Source organism: Callorhinus ursinus, unplaced genomic scaffold (genome assembly GCF_003265705.2).
Source record: "Callorhinus ursinus isolate GAN/ISIS: 27379988/994484 unplaced genomic scaffold, GSC_fseal_2.0 scaffold7, whole genome shotgun sequence".
NCBI lineage: Eukaryota > Metazoa > Chordata > Mammalia > Carnivora > Otariidae > Callorhinus > Callorhinus ursinus.
Genome location: NW_027397069.1, coordinates 36713023 through 36732555, shown reverse-complemented (window position 1 = coordinate 36732555; position 19533 = coordinate 36713023).

Below are 19533 nucleotides of genomic sequence, written 5' to 3'. Positions count from 1 at the left end.
TCCATGAGAAAATAAACGCAATCAAAAGAGAAACTACATGTGCTCTTCACTCCAAAAAAATACCTTTCTTTATAATTCAGGAATTTTCTCCAGCAATTCCTCCCTTTTTATCCTTCATGATTAGTTGTTGGGTTTACTTTTTTCCACCCCTCCACAAAATGGTCCTTTCAATATACAAAAATGTGTATCAATTTCCCTACTATCAAAACAAACTTCTCTTGCCACCCAATACCCCACTCCTAATACTGTCCCAATTTTTTGCTTAAGTTTATAAAGGGGAAAAAGGCTGAAAAAAATATGTATTCTCTCTGTTCCTGATTTATTTTTCCATTTATCTTTCCAATTCATTAAAATTCAAATTTTACTTTTTCAGGGTCACAAAAACTTCACTTTTCAAAAACCCATGCCCTTATCCCCACATATAATTTTTCTCTTACATTTCCTCCTTTCTTACTAGTCAACTTCCCTTTACTCTCCTGTCCTCAAGGACTGAATTTTCAAGGAAATGTGTCAAGGATTATTCCATTGCTTTATTTTCATTTCTATATTTATATTAAATCCAGGTGATCTTATCCAAGCCCATGTTTTTGCAGACAATCCAGTTACCAGATGTCTCCTAACCATTCTGATTCCTCTCATCTTTCGCTGGCTTTTTGCAGAAGTCTCCAACATGCCTAACTCCGCCCATTCTTACTCCTTCCTCAATATCATATTCTTTTTTTTTAAGATTTATTTATGTATTTATTTGACAGAGAGACAGCGAGAGAGGGAACACAAACAGGGGAAGTGGTAGAGGGAGAAGCAGGAGGAGTGGGAGGAGAAGCAGGCTTCCCGCTGAGCAGGGTGCCTGATGCAGGGCTCGATCCCAGGACCCCGGGACCGTGACCCGAGCCGAAGGCAGACACTTAACAACTGAGCCACCCAGCTCAGACGGTTGAGCATCTGCCTTCGGCTTGGGTCATGGTCCTGGGGTCCTGGGATCGAGCCCCACGTCGGGCTCCCTGCTCTGTGGGAGGCCTGCTTCTCCCTCTCCCACTCCCCTGCTTGTGTTCCCTCTCTCCCTGTCTCTGTGTGTCAGATAAATAAATAAAATCTTAAAAAAAAAAAACGAGCCACCCAGGAGCCCCTCAATATCATATTCTAACAATATTCCCCTGCTCAACCATCTAAAGTCACAACAACCTCACTGGTGTCCCTAGAAAGTAATCAAATTGTGTGTCAGGACCTTTGCAAGCGTTGCTGTCTCTGACCTGGAAACCCTGCCCTGAAATATTTGCACTGCCTGATCCCTCATTCTTTTCATGTTGATACTCAATTTCCCTTATACAGAAACTGTTTTTAAGCATCCATTGTAACACAGTATTCTAACCCTCATTCCTTTCTGGTTCCAAATTTATTTGTCCATTTTCTTCTACTAATTGAAACTCCAAAAACTGTTGAAAGACAGAAGGAACCAAAATATCTTTTCATTTCTCAAGTACTCAAAATATCTCTATTAATATTTTCTTCTCTATTATTCTATAATGTTAATATCTACGTTCTCCATAGATTCGGTGTACGTTTTTAAAAGAAAACGATAATTTTAACGTGAGAAAATTCTAATTATCTTGACTATAATTTTATAGTCAGTAAAAAGAGTAAATACATTAAGTGTTTTTTTTTCAAGATTTATTTATTTATTTGAGAGAGAGGGCAGGGAGAGGAACAGAGGGAGAGAATCATGAAGCAGACTCCCCACTGAATGCAGAGTCCTACATGGGGCTCGATCCCAGGACCCCAAGATCATGACCTGAGCCTATATCAAGAGTCAGCTGCTTAACTGACTGAGCCACCCAGGTGCCCCCACATTGAGTTTTACATGAGGTAGACTTAAGAAGCTAACTGGAGGTGTTCTCAAGACTCTTAGGTTTGCGATACAGTAAAAATGATCCTACACAGACTCTTTAAAAATTTTTTTTAAAGATTTTATTTACATTCCAGTTAGTTAACATTAATGTAATAATAGTTTCATGTGTACAATTTAGTGATTCAACACTTAACATACAATACCTAGTGCTCATCACAAGTGCTCTCCGTAACCTATCTCCCTGGCCCCCTCCCTTCTGGTAAACTTCGGTTTGTTCTCTATAGTTAAGAGTTTGTTTCTGGGCCTGCCTTTCTGTTTCTTTCCCTACTTAATGTATGAAAGGGCAATGACTCCTACTACTGTTACTCATTTGGGCTTCCTACTGTCTATATAATTGGGATTTTGTTACACTTTTTAGTATTATCAGACCATAATTTCTTCTTTTTGACACAGTGCTATGGTTTCTTCTAAAGTTTTTAATTTAGAAGAGTTGAATTATATTAAAAAAATTAACCCAAAATAAATTTGCTTCATTGATATGTCTGTTTAAGAAAAGTTCCCTTTGTTTGTAAAGGAGATATGCCAAAATTAAGAACTGGAAAATATGTTGGGAGAAAAACCTAGCCAAATCCTCTTAATCTTTCTTCCATTTAGGCTATATTTATTTAAGCAATCAGAGATAGGAGATTATATAAATTCATAGATGTACCAGAAATAAAATTAACTGCAATGCCAAGTTCCCTCAATTAAGTTAGAGGCTGTAAATGGTGGATTAATTCTGTGGTCTTCATGTGTTTTACAAATCAACATTAAATGACGTTAAATTGAAAAAACTGTGCAGTAATTTCTGCAGTTGTGAGAAACTTAAAAACTAAATGATTCTAAGTTTAGTAATAAAAACAGCTCAGATGGTTCCACTTATGTAACTGTGTGTAAGAGTTTTCTATACTGTATTAAGCAAAGAATATTGCTTCCCATTATATTTATAGACGACATTGCTGTTCACTACACGTGGCTGAAAAGGCAAAACAATCTCATGAATGTCCTTGTTTAATCCTGAATTACATTTCCCCTTCAAAAATAAACTAATATTTTTGCTAAACTTAGACAGTCCAGAAATGTGCACATGGGTTTGTATATATTTATGTAAAGTACTTATTTTATGTTATCATCTTCCCATACTTCTTAAATTACTCTTCGAGAAACTTAAACACAAAACAAATTTAGTATCAAAAGAAGAGACAATCTCTTTAAACCAAACAATAAACAACTCAGGAAACTAGTATGGAAAAATATGACAAAGTTAATCTTCAGAAGAACAGAGCAATAAAAACAAGGTCTGTCCAAACTCTTCATTAATAATTGAAACATGGATGCATACGTGAAGTGCTTTGTAAGGAATAGGCAATAGGCATAAATATTTAACAGTTTGCTTATGAAATGTGTCCTAAATTATGTCTAAATGTTAACAAGGATGTCTTATACTTGACAGAACAATGAGGGACATAAATATTTCAAAGCAGCAAGCATGACAGGTGGAAGCTAAGAAAACACAAGGCATCTTCCGTGTTCTTCTAACTCTTCAACCTTCAGATATGTGCTTTTTAACTTTAATAGGAACAAAGTGTTTCCCCATCAAAGCCAATGTTTATATCAGTTACATCAAAGCTATGCTGGGATCTCTTTAAAGTACACTTATCAGACAAATAACGCATACAAAGTGATATGTCTTCGTGGTATAAAGAGAATCGACAAAGAAGACAACATATTGAAGTGAAATGATCTCCTTAATAGCTAATGCACTCTATTTTGTTTTTTGATCCACCCTCTTACAAAGACACATGTAGATCATGGACAATTCTCAAGGCTATTTTTTCACAAACACACACACACACACACACACACACACAGATGTGAATATATAAACTTAGCAGAAAGTGGATAAGATTGATTGTACGTGTCCTTTACTTGAAAAAATAAATTCTCCAATTGTGCCACAATAGCATAATATCAGGTAGGATAATTGGGGCAAATAATACAGGCAATATTTCTTTCTTTCCTAATAGCTAGTGTTTTATTTATTTTTTATTTTTTATTATGTTAATCACCATACATCCTAATACCTAGTGTTTTAGCCTAACCTAAGAAATGGTCAGGTATAAACAAAATAACACAGATATCTTTGAAAAATAAAAATGTATCTTTGAGATCAGATGAAGGAGAAAACTCAGATTCCACCACAGTTCCCCACAGATAATACTGTGTGCTTTTGAAAACTTACTCATATTCTCCTGAAATAACATTGTTCTCAATAAAGTAATAAAAATTGTCATAAACTCAATTATAATATAAAATTATTTGACAATATAAAATAAAAAAGCTAGAGGAACAATGAAACTATTTGATGAAGCAATACTCAAGAATCATAATATACAAGCATCTCTATTAATGTGAGCATTTAGACTACTGACTCTAAATAGAGAAGAGAGTGATTTTTACTAAATTTAATGAATTTTACCAGACAATAACTATTTTTGCTTTCTGTTTTACTTTATTATATGTGGTAATAGTCATGATACATTCTATTTTATTACTATGTTATTTCTTATTCTGACAGTATAATTTCCCTAAAATTACTCCTTCAGAGACGATCAGTAACTTTCTTATAGCTATATCAATGTTTTCTCAGAATGTTTTTTCATCCTAAACCACTTGTCTACCTATAATGATGCTAATTATTGTTCTTTTATCTCCTCTCACACATTCATTCATTTACTTGTTTACCCATTCATTCTATACTGTGAGTTACGACTCTAATCATGACCTCTGAGTTCTTACTCAAAAGTTGGCCTTATATATTTCTACTGTATATTCTCCTAGTACCACACATATTAATTTCTGCTAAAATAAACCAATGATTTCAAACTTCAACAAACCGGCTCACAATTTAAAAATGCAACATTATTATCAAAGGAAAAAAAACCTGGATATTACCTCAATTTTCTCCCTAGAGTTCATTCCTGTTTTGAACATTGAGTGGTTTTCTGTTGTGGAATTGGTCAAGTTCACATACTTGAGTGTATAATTCAGTGCCTGTTGTTGCTTTATACTAGTCTGAATTCTCTCATTTTTATCATAAATATATCCATATTGTATACATTTTCTTCCTAATTATTTTTCAAATGCTGACAGCTACCACGTAGTGTGAGCTGTCAGCATTGCTCAGCTGGATTACTGAAGCACTGCCTGAATTATTTATTCCTTTAATAACCTCTCCTTGCAGTTTTGTACACTTAATACGAGGTTGTCATGTCAAACTGTAACATTGATTATTTTATTCATCATGAAAAGAAAACCAAATATTTTCTCATTGGTCAAAAAATAAAAGGCAAATTCTTAACACCCAAGGTTCTTCAAAGTTTATCTTGTATGACAATCTATAAACTATCCAGCTTCATGTCAGCCATTCTGCTCACCATTCTCTCTTCTTTCAGTGCTGTATACACTTCATGTCATTTCTTATGATAAGCCCTTTCTACATGCTGTTTCTTCTGCTTTGAACAATTTTTCCTCCTCTTTTAATAGACTCTCAGTAGTTCAACCTGGCTCAAATGCACTTCTCTATAAACACTTCTCTGAAATTCAGATTTTATTCTCCCTGTTATAGGCCTGATATTACTCTGAGCCTCTCCTTCAAAATATTTTCATAGTCACAATGTCATATGATAATTAAATTAATGTCTATTTTTTATAGAAGACTGTAAACCCATGGAGAAGGAAATATTTGTGTCCATACTGAGCATTATATTCTATGCATATACTACATACTAGATATTGTTGAATGGATGAACCTCAAAAATAATACTCGGTCATTTCTGAGCCATTGAAGTAAGCCTGACATTATTTCTTTTTTCCTGTGTGTAGACAACAGATCCTGATTTACCATTACAATAGATTTTTACTATTATATGGTTACCATGTCATTAATTTATAAAAGAGAAATAGTGGTGTGTGATGTTCATAATTCACTTTACTTTTAAAAACAGGACATCACTGAAGCATTATGAGTATATTTCAACAGCATATGGCTTTAATATAATTTATGTTTATGTGAACTTAACTAGCAAACTTATAGCTAAAATAAACTGATATTTAATAAATAAAATGTTATCTAGTTTTCTTTTGATTAAAGAGAATAAAAAGTCCTTTTAACATAAGCTAAATATATAATACATTTTTGCCTTGGTGGTATAGTGGTGAGCATAGCTGTATTCCAAATATATATTCTTTTAATTGCCCAATGTTATAATTTTTAAATTATTTTTCTTATTATTATTACAAACTTAAAAATTAGATTACATTTTCCTTTGTATATAGGTTAATATTTGCTATGCGTACAGTCCCATTAATTTTATTCCTGTGTTAGTCAATGCAACCCCATTCACAAATAACTCATCCCAAGTAACGCATTTATTTTTTTCATAGCGAGAACCAATTTTTATTAGAGGAAAATTTCAAATTTTAAGTTTTGTTACTCTCTACAGAATTTTACCATAAAAAAACTATCCCATATATTCTCAAGCCTTCATAGGTAAGTCTCCTATAACATGTAAGCATTGCTTTCCTATAACTTGCCCTGTGTATTGTCTTAAGAGGTGAAAAACTGAAGATTTATCATTTAAGAGACATATTAAAATGCATTTTTTCCTGTTCCTTTTCTACTTTCATCCACTATATTTATGTCTGGTATTTTAAACTATAATCTTAGAATTCAGCATGCAGACAAGGAGGCATAAGAATTTTGCTGAGGGAAGGAAGAACTGCCTTGGAGCTGACACCATTGTGTAAAACCAGGCCAGGAGCCATAGTACTATCTGTGTGGCTGAGTAATCAGTTTGGAAGCAGAATGCTTACTATAGTCCCCCTGAAAGCAAGGCGTTGTAGTAAGGAGTCCTTTTTGACATCATTTCCTATAAATCTTTCATGAAGTAGTAACTTCCTTGACAAAGCAACAGAAACTTAAAGTTCCTCTTTTACTTTCTTTCAAAGTAACAATGGCCAAAAATATGCCTAAATGTTTTAGCTGAGTTTGAAAAACACAACATGAAAGTGTAAATAAAATAATTTAAGTACTACCAATTTTTAGGATATCTGTATTCACACATTCAATTATAACAACCACCATACCATATGGTAATATTTTTGCTTATAATATTTACATAGACTAAAACATGAGTTTCTTAAGGTCAAATGATTGTGTACTGTGTTTTTCTACCTTCATTCCCCTATAGAGTACATAGGAATTATGCAGTAAATACAATAAGTATTCTTAGTTGAAAGTCTTTCTTTCAACTACATATTAGTATTTAAACTGAATTAAAACTATTTTTGTTTTATAACTCTGCTATTTGGGAAGGGGAATGTCAAGAACTTTTAAGTTAAGGGTTATAGTTTTGTGATTTCGAATCAAAATGGAAAATGTGAAAAACCTAGAAAAACATGTATTACTGTCAAACAAAAACTTATTGTCAAAAACAGTCTTTCAGAATGGAAATTTCTCATCAAGTTCAAAACTGACCTCACCACTGATCTCCTAGCCAGAAGATATGAAAATAAACTTTTCATTCGTCAGGCAATATGAAAGACTGATCCTTGAGAGAAAGGGAATAAATACTTTTAGGCCTATGTTTACTCTCAGATTATTGCCTGTAGAGAGCTTCCAATAGGTAGAGCAAGTGCAGGAGCCCAAACAGAGTCCAATTATCCTCCTGAGTTGAGGGAACATAAATGGAAGTCAAGAAGCACCAAGGCACCCATGTTTACAAGATGAAGAAGAAGAAAGAGCTACAAAGATAGTTTCAGAAATCTACAGAGGCACCTTTTGAAAACTTAGTTTAGTTTGAATCAGAACGTGTTAATAAAGAAACTTTCCAAAGAGCCTCACTTCCCAAAAGCAAAATAGGGAACAAAATCCCAGTTTCATACAAGCATTGTTTATATTCTCAGTGCCCAGACTTTTTTTTTTTTTTTAAATTACATTGCATTAGGTAGAGAACCCAAAAGGACATTGTTTCAGTAAAAGTAAAATATTATCCCAGAATATCTGCTCTGGTTCCACATTACAAAGCTTAACGGGAAGATTCAAAAGTTCAATTTTTTTTTCAAGTAACTTAACTACATCCCCAGAAAAGTCAAGAACATGTATAGAAATAAAAATAACCATTAACACATCACATAAAATCACAATGTCTCTTATGCAATCAAAATTTTGCAGGCATGCGAAAAAAAGGAAAATACAACCCATAATTAGAGGGGAAGAAAACCACAGATTGAAATGAATGCAGAAACGACACAATGATAGAATTAATGAACAAGACTCTATTTTATTAAAGAAGGCAAAAGAAAAACTAAATATGTTAAAAAGAGACATGGAAAGATATAAAAAAAACTGAAACCAAATTTCTAAAGATTTAAAAAAATGAGAGATTAACAGTAGATTGGGCACTATAGAATAAAATGTTAGTGAACTTAAAAAGAAAAAGTCATGTTACATACACAGAAAAAAAGATCAGGATGATAGCCAACTCTGTCTAAAAAGTGCAAGTGACAAGATGGTGCAGCGATGTCTTTAAAGTACTGAAACAATAACAAACAAAACAAAACAAAACAAAACAAAACAAAACATGTGAACCTAAAATTTTACAGCCAACATTTTGCAGAAAACGAAGGGCAAAAAAGGAATATTCGCACAACAAAAACTGAAAGGATTCATCATCAGGAAACCCACACTAAAGAAGTGTTAAATGAGGTCCCCAAGGAAGAAGGGAAATGATAACAAATAGAAATCTGGATGCACAGCAAGGGAAAAGAATTCAAAAATAGTAAATAGGTGGGTAAATATGAAAGATTGTTTTTATTTTAAATCTTTTAAAAAATAACTAAAGATAATTTAAAAATATTACCAAAATATTATAGGGTCATAATGTACTACAATGGAATTAATTTGAAAGCAACCAGAAAGATAATTATAAAAATCCCTAAATATTTGAATTAAATAAAAAAACTCCTAATGAACCATGGCTAAAAGGAAATAAATGGACTAGAATATAAGATAGTATTTTGAACTTAATCAAAACAAAAATACAGCATCACAAACATGTAGGATATAACAAAAACATTAAATTTCTGTATTAAAAAGGAAGACATGTCTTAAATCTATGAATTCAGCTTCCAACTTAAGCAGCTAGGAAAAGAACAAATGAAATCCAAAATCAGCAGAAAATAAAAGAATGATAAAGATAATTTCAGAAACCAATACAATTGGTTTCTAGAAACAGAAAAACAACAAAATCAATGAAAAACCCCTTTACTTGAGAAAAATCAATAAACTTAATAAACTTCCAGTTGGATTGATGAAGATATAAAAAAGAGAAGGCACAAATTAACAATACTAAGAATGGAATTAGGAACGTCACTACATACCCTAAAGAAATTGAAAAAATAACAAGAGATTGTTAAAACTTTTAGTCAATATATTTGAAAGAACAGTTGAGATGCACAAATTATTTAAAGGAATATATACCACATATAGCCCTATATCTGTTAAAGAAATTGAATTTATAACTAGAAACCTCACCACAAATTAAACCCCAGTGGCAGAAGGCCTTCTGGGTGAATGCTAGTATTTAATTCCATACATAATCTCCTAGATACTCATTCCCCCACAAAATTAAAGAGGAATAATAAGTTGGCAGGAACACCAACCAGCTTATCCTATGAGGCCAATATTATCCCAATTAAAAATAAAAAAGAGAGGGGGCACCTGGGTAGCTCATTTGGTTAAGCGTCAGACTCTTAATTTCTGACTCAGGTCATGACCTCAGGGTTTTAAGATAGAGCCCAGCATCTGGCTCTGTGCTGAGCAGGAACTTGCTTAAGAATCTTTCTGTTTTCTTTCGCTGTCCCCCCAAACCCCGCCATCACTTGCTCACTAAAAAAAAAAATAAAACAAAAAGACATACATTAGAATAGTGGAAAAGAGACTTATACCCCTCATAAAGAGCAATATTAAGATAATCTTTTTAAAAAAATAATCTTAATTAAAATTAACTAGAAACTAACAACATAAAAATGATGATATATCATGAACAAACAGGGTCTACCCTAGGAGCACAAGATTAATTCAACATTCAAAATCAATCTGTATAATTTAACATACTTTTTAAAGATTTTAATTATTTATTTGACAGAGGGAGAGAGAGCAAGAGAAAGCACAAGCGGGAGGAGGGGGCAGAAGAAGCAGAGGGAGAAGTAGGCTCCCCACTGAGCAGGGAGCCCGATGTGGGGCTGGATCCCAGGACCCCAGGATCATGACCTGAGCCAAAGGCAGAAGGTTTAGGCGCTCCTGTAATTTAACATATTAACAGACTAGCAAAGAGATACAGAAAACCCACTTGACATTTCTGAAAATAATTCTCGGAAAACTTCTTCAAACTGATAAAAGCCATTTATGAAAATTATAGAACTAAGATTGAAAGTGCTTTTCATCTCAGAGAGCAGACAAGGCAATAATGTTCTTGCTTATCATGCCTATTCAACATTGTGCTGGATATTTTAGACAATGAAATAAAACATAAAAAAGAAAAATCATAACAGAAAGAAAGAAAAAACTTTACTCACGATGACATAATTATGTAGAAAATCCTAATGAATAAGCAAAAATAATTATGAGTACTCAGCAGCCAGATTGCAAGAAATGAAGTTAATATCCAAAAAAACCAAATGTGCTTTTCTCTTTTTAATTTAAATTCAATTAGCCAACTTATAGTACATCATTAGTTTAAAATGTAGTGTTCAATAATTTATCGGTTTCATATAAAACCCAGTGCTCATCACATTATGTACCCCCCTTAATGCCCATGACCCAATTACCTCATCCCCCAACCCATCTCCCCTCCAGGAACCCTCAGTTTCTTTCCTATAGTTAAGAGTTTCTCATGGTTTTCCTCCCTCTCTGATGACTTCCCATTCTGTTTTCACTCCCTTCCCCTATGGTCCTCTGCCCTGTTTCTTATGTTCCATATATGAGTGAAACTATATAATTGTCTTTCTCTGATTGACTTATTTTGCTTAGTGTAATACCCTCCAGTTCCAACCACATTGATGTAAATGGTAAGTATTCATCCTTTCTGATGGCTGAATAATATTCCATTTTATATATATATATATATATATATATATATATATATATACCACATCTTCTTTATCCATTCATTTGTCAATGGACATCTCGACTCTTTCCATAGTTTGGCTATTGTGGACATTGCTGCTATGAAAATTGGGATGCATGTGCAGGTGCCCCTTTGGATCACTATATTTGTATCATTGGGGTAAATACCCAGTAGTGCAATTGCTGGGTTGAAGGGTAGCTCTATTTTTAACTTCTTGAGGAACCTTCATACTGTTTTCCAGAGTGGCTGCACCAGCTTGCATTCCCACCAACAGTATAAGAGGGTTCCCCTTTCTCCACATCCTTGCCAACATTTGTTATTTCCTGTCTTGTTAATTTTGGCCATTTGGACTGATGTGAGGTGGTATCTCACTGTGGTTTTGATTTGTATTTTTCCCTAATGCCAAGTGATGTGGACCATTTTTTCATGTGTCTGTTGGCCATCAAATGTGATTTTAAATTCTAGCAACAATCAACCAGAATTGTTTTTTAAATATACAATAACAGCAAATATAATAATTAAATATAAATTGTTAAAATATGTGTAAAACCTAAACTCTAAAAATTATTAAACACTAACAAAAGAAAACATAATCAAATGGAAAAATGTACCATATATATGGATAGGAAAACTTAATATTGTTGAGATGCCAATTATCCATTAAGTTATCTACAGGTACAATAATAGTCAAAATCCCATTACGCTTTAGAAACTCCTAAACTGATTCAATAATGTATATGGAAATATGATTGAATCTAGAATAGAGAAAACAAACTTGAAAAGGTTGAACAAAATTCCAGTACTCACACCTGTTTTTAAGACTTATAAAACTATAGTAATCAGACCAGACTTGTGTTAGATCTGTATCTATCTATCTGACATCTCTGTAACTATCTAAAAATGGAACAGAATACAGATTATACAAGACCCAAGATATATGTACATTTCAACATATTTCCCGAGGCAATTCAAGGGCTAAATTTAAATGTTCACCGAATAGTAGGAATAGTTGAGTAGCTCTATGAAAAAGAAATAAAATTTGACCATTGACCTTATAGCACATTCAAAAAGTAACTTGAATGTCTATTTTTTGGAACAGTTTCAGAAGAATAGGTATTCTTTTTTATTTTATTTTTTATTTATTTTATTTTATTTTTATTTTATTACCTTCTTTTATTTTATTCTATTCTATTCTGTTAATCACCATACATTACATCATTAGTTCTTGTTGTAGTGTTCCATGATTCATTATTTGCGTATAACACCCAGTGCTCCATTCAATAAGTGCCCTCTTTAATACCTATCACCAGGCTCACCCATCCCCCCACCCCCCTCCCCTCTAGAACCCTCAGTCTGTTTCTCAGAGTCCATAGTCTCTCATGGTTCATCTCCCCCTCCGATTCCCCCCCTTCATTTTTCCCTTCCTACTATCTTCTTTTTTTTAACATAGGTACAGGTCTGTGATTCAACAGTCTTAAACAATTCACAGCACTCACCATAGCACATACACTCCCCAATGTCTATCACTGATATGAGGAATTCTTAATCCCAGGAAACAAACTGAGAGTTGCTGGATACGTATTAATTCTTCTTTAAATGTTTCGTAGAATTCCCCTGGGAAGCCATCTGGCCCTGGGCTCTTGTTTATTGGGAGATTTTTGATTACTGCTTCAATTTCTTTACTGGTTATGGGTCTGTTCAGGTTCTCTATTTCTTTCTGGTTCAGTTTTGGTAATTTATACATCTCTAGGCATGCATCCATTTCTTATAGATTGTCTAAATTGCTGGCATCTATTTGCTCATAATACGTTCTTATAATTGTTTGTATTTCTTTGGTGTTGGTTGTGATCTCTCCTCTTTTCCAAATGATTTTAATTATTTGGGTTATTTCTCTTTTCTTTTTGATAAGTCTGGTCAGGGTTTATCAATCTTTAATTCTTTCAAAGAACCAGCTCCTAGTTCCGTTGATCTGTTCAACTGTTCTTTTGGTTTCTATTTCATTGATTTCTGCTCTGATCTTCTAAACTCATTTTATGAGGCCAGCATAACCTTGATCCCAAAACCAGACAAAGACCCCATCAAAAAGGAGATTTAGAGACAAATATCCCTGATGAACATGGATGCAAAAACTCTCACCAAAATACTAGCCAATAGGATACAACAGTACATTAAAAGGATTATTCAACACGACTAAGTGGGGTTTATTCCTGGGCTGCAAAGTTGGTTCAACACCCACAAATCAATCAATGTGATACAATACATTAATAAAAGAAAGAACAAGAACCATATGATACTCTCAACAGATGCAGAAAAAGCATTTGACAAAGTACAGCATCCTTTCTTGATTAAAACTCTTCACAGTGTAGGGATAGAGGATACATACTTCAATATCATAAAGCCATCTATGAAAAACCCACAGCGACTATCATTCTCAATGGGGAAATACTGAGAGCTTTTCCCCTAAGGTCAGGAACGCGGCAGGGATGTCCACTATCACCACTGCTATTCAACATAGTACAAGTCCTAGCCTCAGCTATCAGAAAACAAAAAGAAATAAAAGCCATCTGAATCAGCAAAAAAGAAGTCAAACTCTCAGTCTTTTTAGATGATATGATACCTTATTTGGAAAACCCAAAAGATTTCACCCCAAAACTGCTAGAACTCATACAGGAATTCAGTAAATTGGCAGGATATAAAATCAATGCACAGAAATCAGTGATGTTTCTATACATCAACAACAAGACATTGAAAGAGAAATTAAGGAGTCAATCCCATTTACAATTGCACCCAAAACAATAAGATACCTAGGAATAAATCTAACCAAAGAGGCAAAGAATCTCTACTCAGAAAACTACAGAATACTCAAGAAAGAAATTGAAGGAGACACAAAGAAATGGAAAAAATGTTCCATGCTCATGGACTGGGAGAAATATTGTGACAATGTCTATGCTACCTAGAGCAATCTACATATTTAATGCAATCCCTATCAAAATACCATCAACCTTTTTCAAAAAAATAAACAAATAACCCTAAAATTTGTATGGAACAAGAAAAGACCCCAAATAGCCAGACGAATGTTGAAAAGGAAAAGCAAAGCTGGTGGCATCACAATTCCGGACTTCAAGCTCTATTACAAAGCTGTAATCATCAAGACAGCATGGTACAGGCACAAAAACAGACACATAGATCAATGGAACAGAATAGAGAGCCCAGAGATGGACCCTCAACTCTGTGGTCAACTAATCTTCGACAAAGCAGGAAAGAATGTCCAATGGGAAAGAGACAGTCTCTTCAACAAATGGTGTTGGGAAAAATGGGCATCCACATGCAGAAGAATGAAACTGGACCACTTTCTTATACCACACACAAAAAGAAATTCAAAATGGTTGAAACACCTAAATGTGAGACAGGAATCCATCAAAATCCTTGAGGAGAACACAGGCAGCTACCTCTTCAACCTCAGCCGCAGCAGCTTCTTCCTAGAAACATCCCCAAAGGCAAGGGAAGCAAGGGTAAAAATGAATTACTGGGACTTCATCAAGGTAAAAAGCTTTTGCACAGCAAAGGAAACAGTTAACAAAACCAAAAGTCACTGACAGAATGGAAGAAGATATTTGCAAACGACATATCAGATAAAGGGCTAGTATCCAAAATCTATAAAGAACTTATTGAACTCAACACCCAAAGAACAAATGATCCAATCAAGATATGGGCAGAAGACATGAACAGACATTTTTTCCAAAGAAGACATCCAAATGGTCAACAGACACATGAAAAAGTGCTCAACATCACTTGGCATCAGGGAAACAGAAATCAAAATCTCAATGAGATACCACCTTATTACCTGTCAGAATGGCTAAAAATAACAAATCAGGAAATGATAAATGTTGGCGAGGATGTAGAGAAAGGGGAACCCTCCTATACTGTTGGCAGGAATGCAAGCTGGTGCAGCCACTCTGAAAAACAGTATGGAGGTTCCTCAAAAAGTTGAAAATTGAGCTACCCTTCGACCCAGCAATTGCACTACTGGGTATTTACCCCAATGATACAAATGTTGTGATCCGAAGGGGAACATGCACCTCAATGTTTATAGAAGTAATGTCAACAATAGCCAAACTATGGGAAGAGCATAGAAGTCCATCAACAGATGAATGGGTAAAGAAGTCACACACACACAATGGAATATTATGCAGCCATCAAAAAATGAAATCTTGCCATTTGCAATGATGTGGATGCAGCTAGAGGGTATTATGCTAAGTGAAATAAGTCAGTCAGAGAAAGACAAGTATCATATGATCTCACTGATATGTAGAATTTGAAAAACAAGACAGAGCATCATAGGGGAATGGAGGGGAAATCGAAACAAAACAATACCAGAGAGGGAGAAAAACCGTAAGAGACTCTTAATCTCAGGAAACAAATTTAGGGTTGCTGGAGTGGAGGGGGATGGGAGGGATGGGGTGACTGGGTGATGTACATTGGGGAGGGTATGCGCTATGTGCTATTGGGTAAGCCTGATGAATCACAGACCTGTACCCCTGAAACAAATAATACATTATATGTTAATAAAAAGAAAAAAAAGTAACTTGATATTGTTCACAGATTTGAATATAAGAAGTAAAGTTACAAACTTCTAAAAGAACAGAGAAAAGCTTTTTTTTTTTTTTTTTTAAGGATTTTATTTATTTATTTGAGAGAGAGAGAGAGAGAGCACAAACAGGCAGAGGGAGAATCAGACTCCCCGCCGAGCAAGGAGCCCAATGTGGGGCTCAATCCCAAGACCCAGGGATCATGACCTGAGCTGAAGGCAGATGCTTAACAACTGAGCCAACCAGGTGTCCAAAAAGCTTTGTGATCTTATGTTTGGCAAAACAAACAAATAAAAAATTATACAACACAATAAGCACAAAGTATGAATGAAAAAACCAACAATTTGGACTAATAAAATTAAAATCTTTTGTTCTTCAAAATACATTGTTTAAAAAAATGAAAATTTGGGGCACCCGAGTGGCTCAGTCATTAAGCCTCTGCCTTTGGCTCAGGTCATGATCCCAGGGTCCTGGGATTGAGCCCCGTGTCGGGCTCCCTGCTACATGGGAAGCCTGTTTCTCCCTCTCCCACTCCCCCTGCTTGTGTTCCCTCTCTCGCTGTCTCTCTGTCAAATAAGTAAACAAAATCTTAAAAAATAAAAAATAAATTAAATAAATTAAAAAAATGAAAATCTGAGCCAGAGACTAGAAGATAGTATTTGCAAAATGTGTATCTGACAAAGAACTTAAGTCTAAGCTAAATAAAAAATACAAATATTATGAAAACAATCTAATAAAAATGGGCAAATATTCAAAATATACTTCACTGAAAAAAAGATATTTTCATAGAAAATCAATTCATGAAAAGATCATTAAAGTAATTGGTCATTAAAAAAATTAAAACTAAAACCACAATTAGATACCAGTACACACCCACCACACTGGGTGAAATTATAAAGTCTGACCATGTCATATTGGTAAAACTGTAGATTAAACACTGCTGGAGCAATATAAATCCTATACAAACACTTTGGAACATAGTGTGACAAATTTTCAAAATATTATATGTATAGGTGCTTTATAATCCAACCATTCCACTCCTAGATTTCAAGAGAAATGGAACTGTATGTCCACAAAAAAGACATTTACAAAATACTATTAGCAACTTTGTTTGTAATATAGGGAAAATTTGTAAACAGGTAATGTTAGAAATGTCAAAATTATGCAAATGGGAAAATTATGGTGTATCCACATAATGTAATATTACTCAGAAAAATTGGGAAAAAATAAACTATTGATATATGCAACAACATGGATGAATCTAATTATTTTGAGTAAAAGAAACCAGACTAAAAGAGCCTACACTATGGTTCACTATATAAAATTCTAGAAAATTTTAGAAAAGTAAACTATCATGACAGAAAGCATACCGATAGTTGCCTTGAGATGACAAATAGAGCAGAAAAGATGGAAAATGCCATGAAGAAAGTTTTCCTTTGAATGGATATGCTCAATATCTTGATTGTAGAGATTATTTCATAGGTATATGCAAGTCAATATCAACCAAAGTATATGCTTTAAATATGTTCAGTTCATTGTACATTAATTATACCTCATTATAACTGTAAATGCTTTCTTTTTTTTTTGGAGAAATGTATTTTTCTTCATTCATTTTGGGGGAAGATTTCTATCGGGTTGCTGACCTGTTATGGGTAAGTAGCCTCAGTCACTGTTCCCATTAGCTGTGACCATGCCATATATATAGAGATAGCTCTTAATCAGAGACATTAGTTGTTCTATAGATGCAGTTTTCTTTACTTTCTCAAGTCTTCTTTAATATAAATTCAAGAATATAGATCATTTGTCTCAGATAAATGAGATTTTCACAGATTCCTGGATCTCAAATATACTGCTCTTGTCCTCATTTTGCATGATGATAATTTATCTCTTTTGTCCATCTGACAGTGTATGTTAAACTCCAAGGAAAATATCACTTTTATTTCTATTCTTTTTCTCCACTCATGAAACTGAATGCATGATTTCAACTGTATGGAGATGCCAGTTCATTTGGCATGGTGCATGTAGCTATTCCTCAAGGTGGCAATATTGAAATGGACTAATTCCTTAAGCACTGTTTTTCCATAGAATTAATATAGAAAATTAGTCTACTATAAGAGGAAACTCATTTATGTTAAAAATAATTAAATACTGGAGATGCTTTCAAGATTGGTGATGCAGAAATGCCTTTTATTACTTCATCAGTAAAAAAGACCCAGTTCCATTCAAGATATTTTAAGAGACAATTTGATTCTATATATAAAAACAAAGCAGGAAAAATGGAACAATGAAGTTAAAAGGTGGAAAAATCAAAGACGGCTAGATTAAAAAGGCTAATTAGTCTCAAAAATTAGAGAGAGAGTTAGATCTAAAGATAAGTAATGATAATTAAGAACTGTGTTAATGAATTAAATCTTATTTGCCACTTTGTCTATGTTAACTACAAAGAATAGGGACCATTTATACATTGCCCAATGTAGTGATGAACTATTTACTTCGTTCACATTAAAGAATGTAATCTGTAGCCCATGTGTCCAGAATAAATTCATTAGAATGGAACCGACTGACAAATTGTTGGGTAAAAAGGAACTGTTTAAGTCAGCAATGTCAGTTTTTCCTTGGGCAGAAATTATTAGAGAGCTAATAATATTTTAGTAGAATAGTAAAAACATTGTAACTTATAGAATTGAGATCTCTTGATAATGTTCCAATTGTAATGATGCAAGAAAATTTTTAAAAAGACATTCTTTGGTCATTCAATTCAATTCAATTCAAAGTTGGAGCAAGAATTCCTTTAAAACATGATTTGTTTTTAAACATATTTCTTATTCTCAAGAATTTTCCACATTAACTTTTTATTTACATCTCAACTCATAGTATCCTAGATGTATTTGCATCAAATTAAGTTTCATGTCTTTAGCATCCTTAATGAAATATTTATAATTCAAAGGCTATATAAAAAAGAACCTCAGTCTCAAAATAAGCCAACAAATATAACTAGAAAAACATACAGTTTGGATTTATTTACATTTTAGGTGGGATAAAAGTCTTTGAAAAGCATAACATGATTTAAATTTTTCTTAAATGTTTTATTTATTTATTCATGAGAGTCAGAGAGAGAGAGAGAGAGAGAGAGGCAGAGGCAGAGGGAGAGGGAGAAGCAGGCTCCCCGCAGAGCAGGGAGCCTGATGCGGGACTCGATCCCAGGACTCTGGGATCATGACCTGAGCCGAAGGCAGACGCTTAACCATCTGAGCCACCCAGGAGCCCTGAAAAGCATAACATGATTTAAATTAGAAAAATATTGACTTGAATGGCAATATTTCAAGATATTTTGTTTAAAGTATCTTGCATGTAATAGCATTTTATCATCTATTTTAGATTTTTTTATCCATTTAAAATATCCACTTTAGGGCGCCTGGGTGGCTCAATTGGTTAAGCAAGTGCCTTTGGCTCAGGTCATGATCCTGGAGTCCCGGAATCGAGTCCCACTTCGGGCTCCCTGCTCAGCAGGGGGTCTGCTTCTCCCTCTGACCCTCTTCCCTCTCATGCTCTCTCTCATTCTCTCTCTCAAATAAATAAAATCTTTAAAAAAATAAAAAATAAAAAAATAAAATATCCACTTTATCCATCTTTTGCTCTTATTGGGAGTTTTACTGAAGATTCATCCACCAAAAGACTGATACCCCTTCTAATTCATCTAAAATACAAATAATGTCCATTTTTAAAATGTGATTGAATTGCAGGGCGCCTGGGTGGCTCAGTTGTTAAGTGTCTTGCCTTTGGCTCAGGTCATGATCCCAGGGTCCCAGGATCAAGCTCTGCATCGGGCTCCCTGCTCCATGGGAAGCCTGCTTCTCCCTCTCCCACT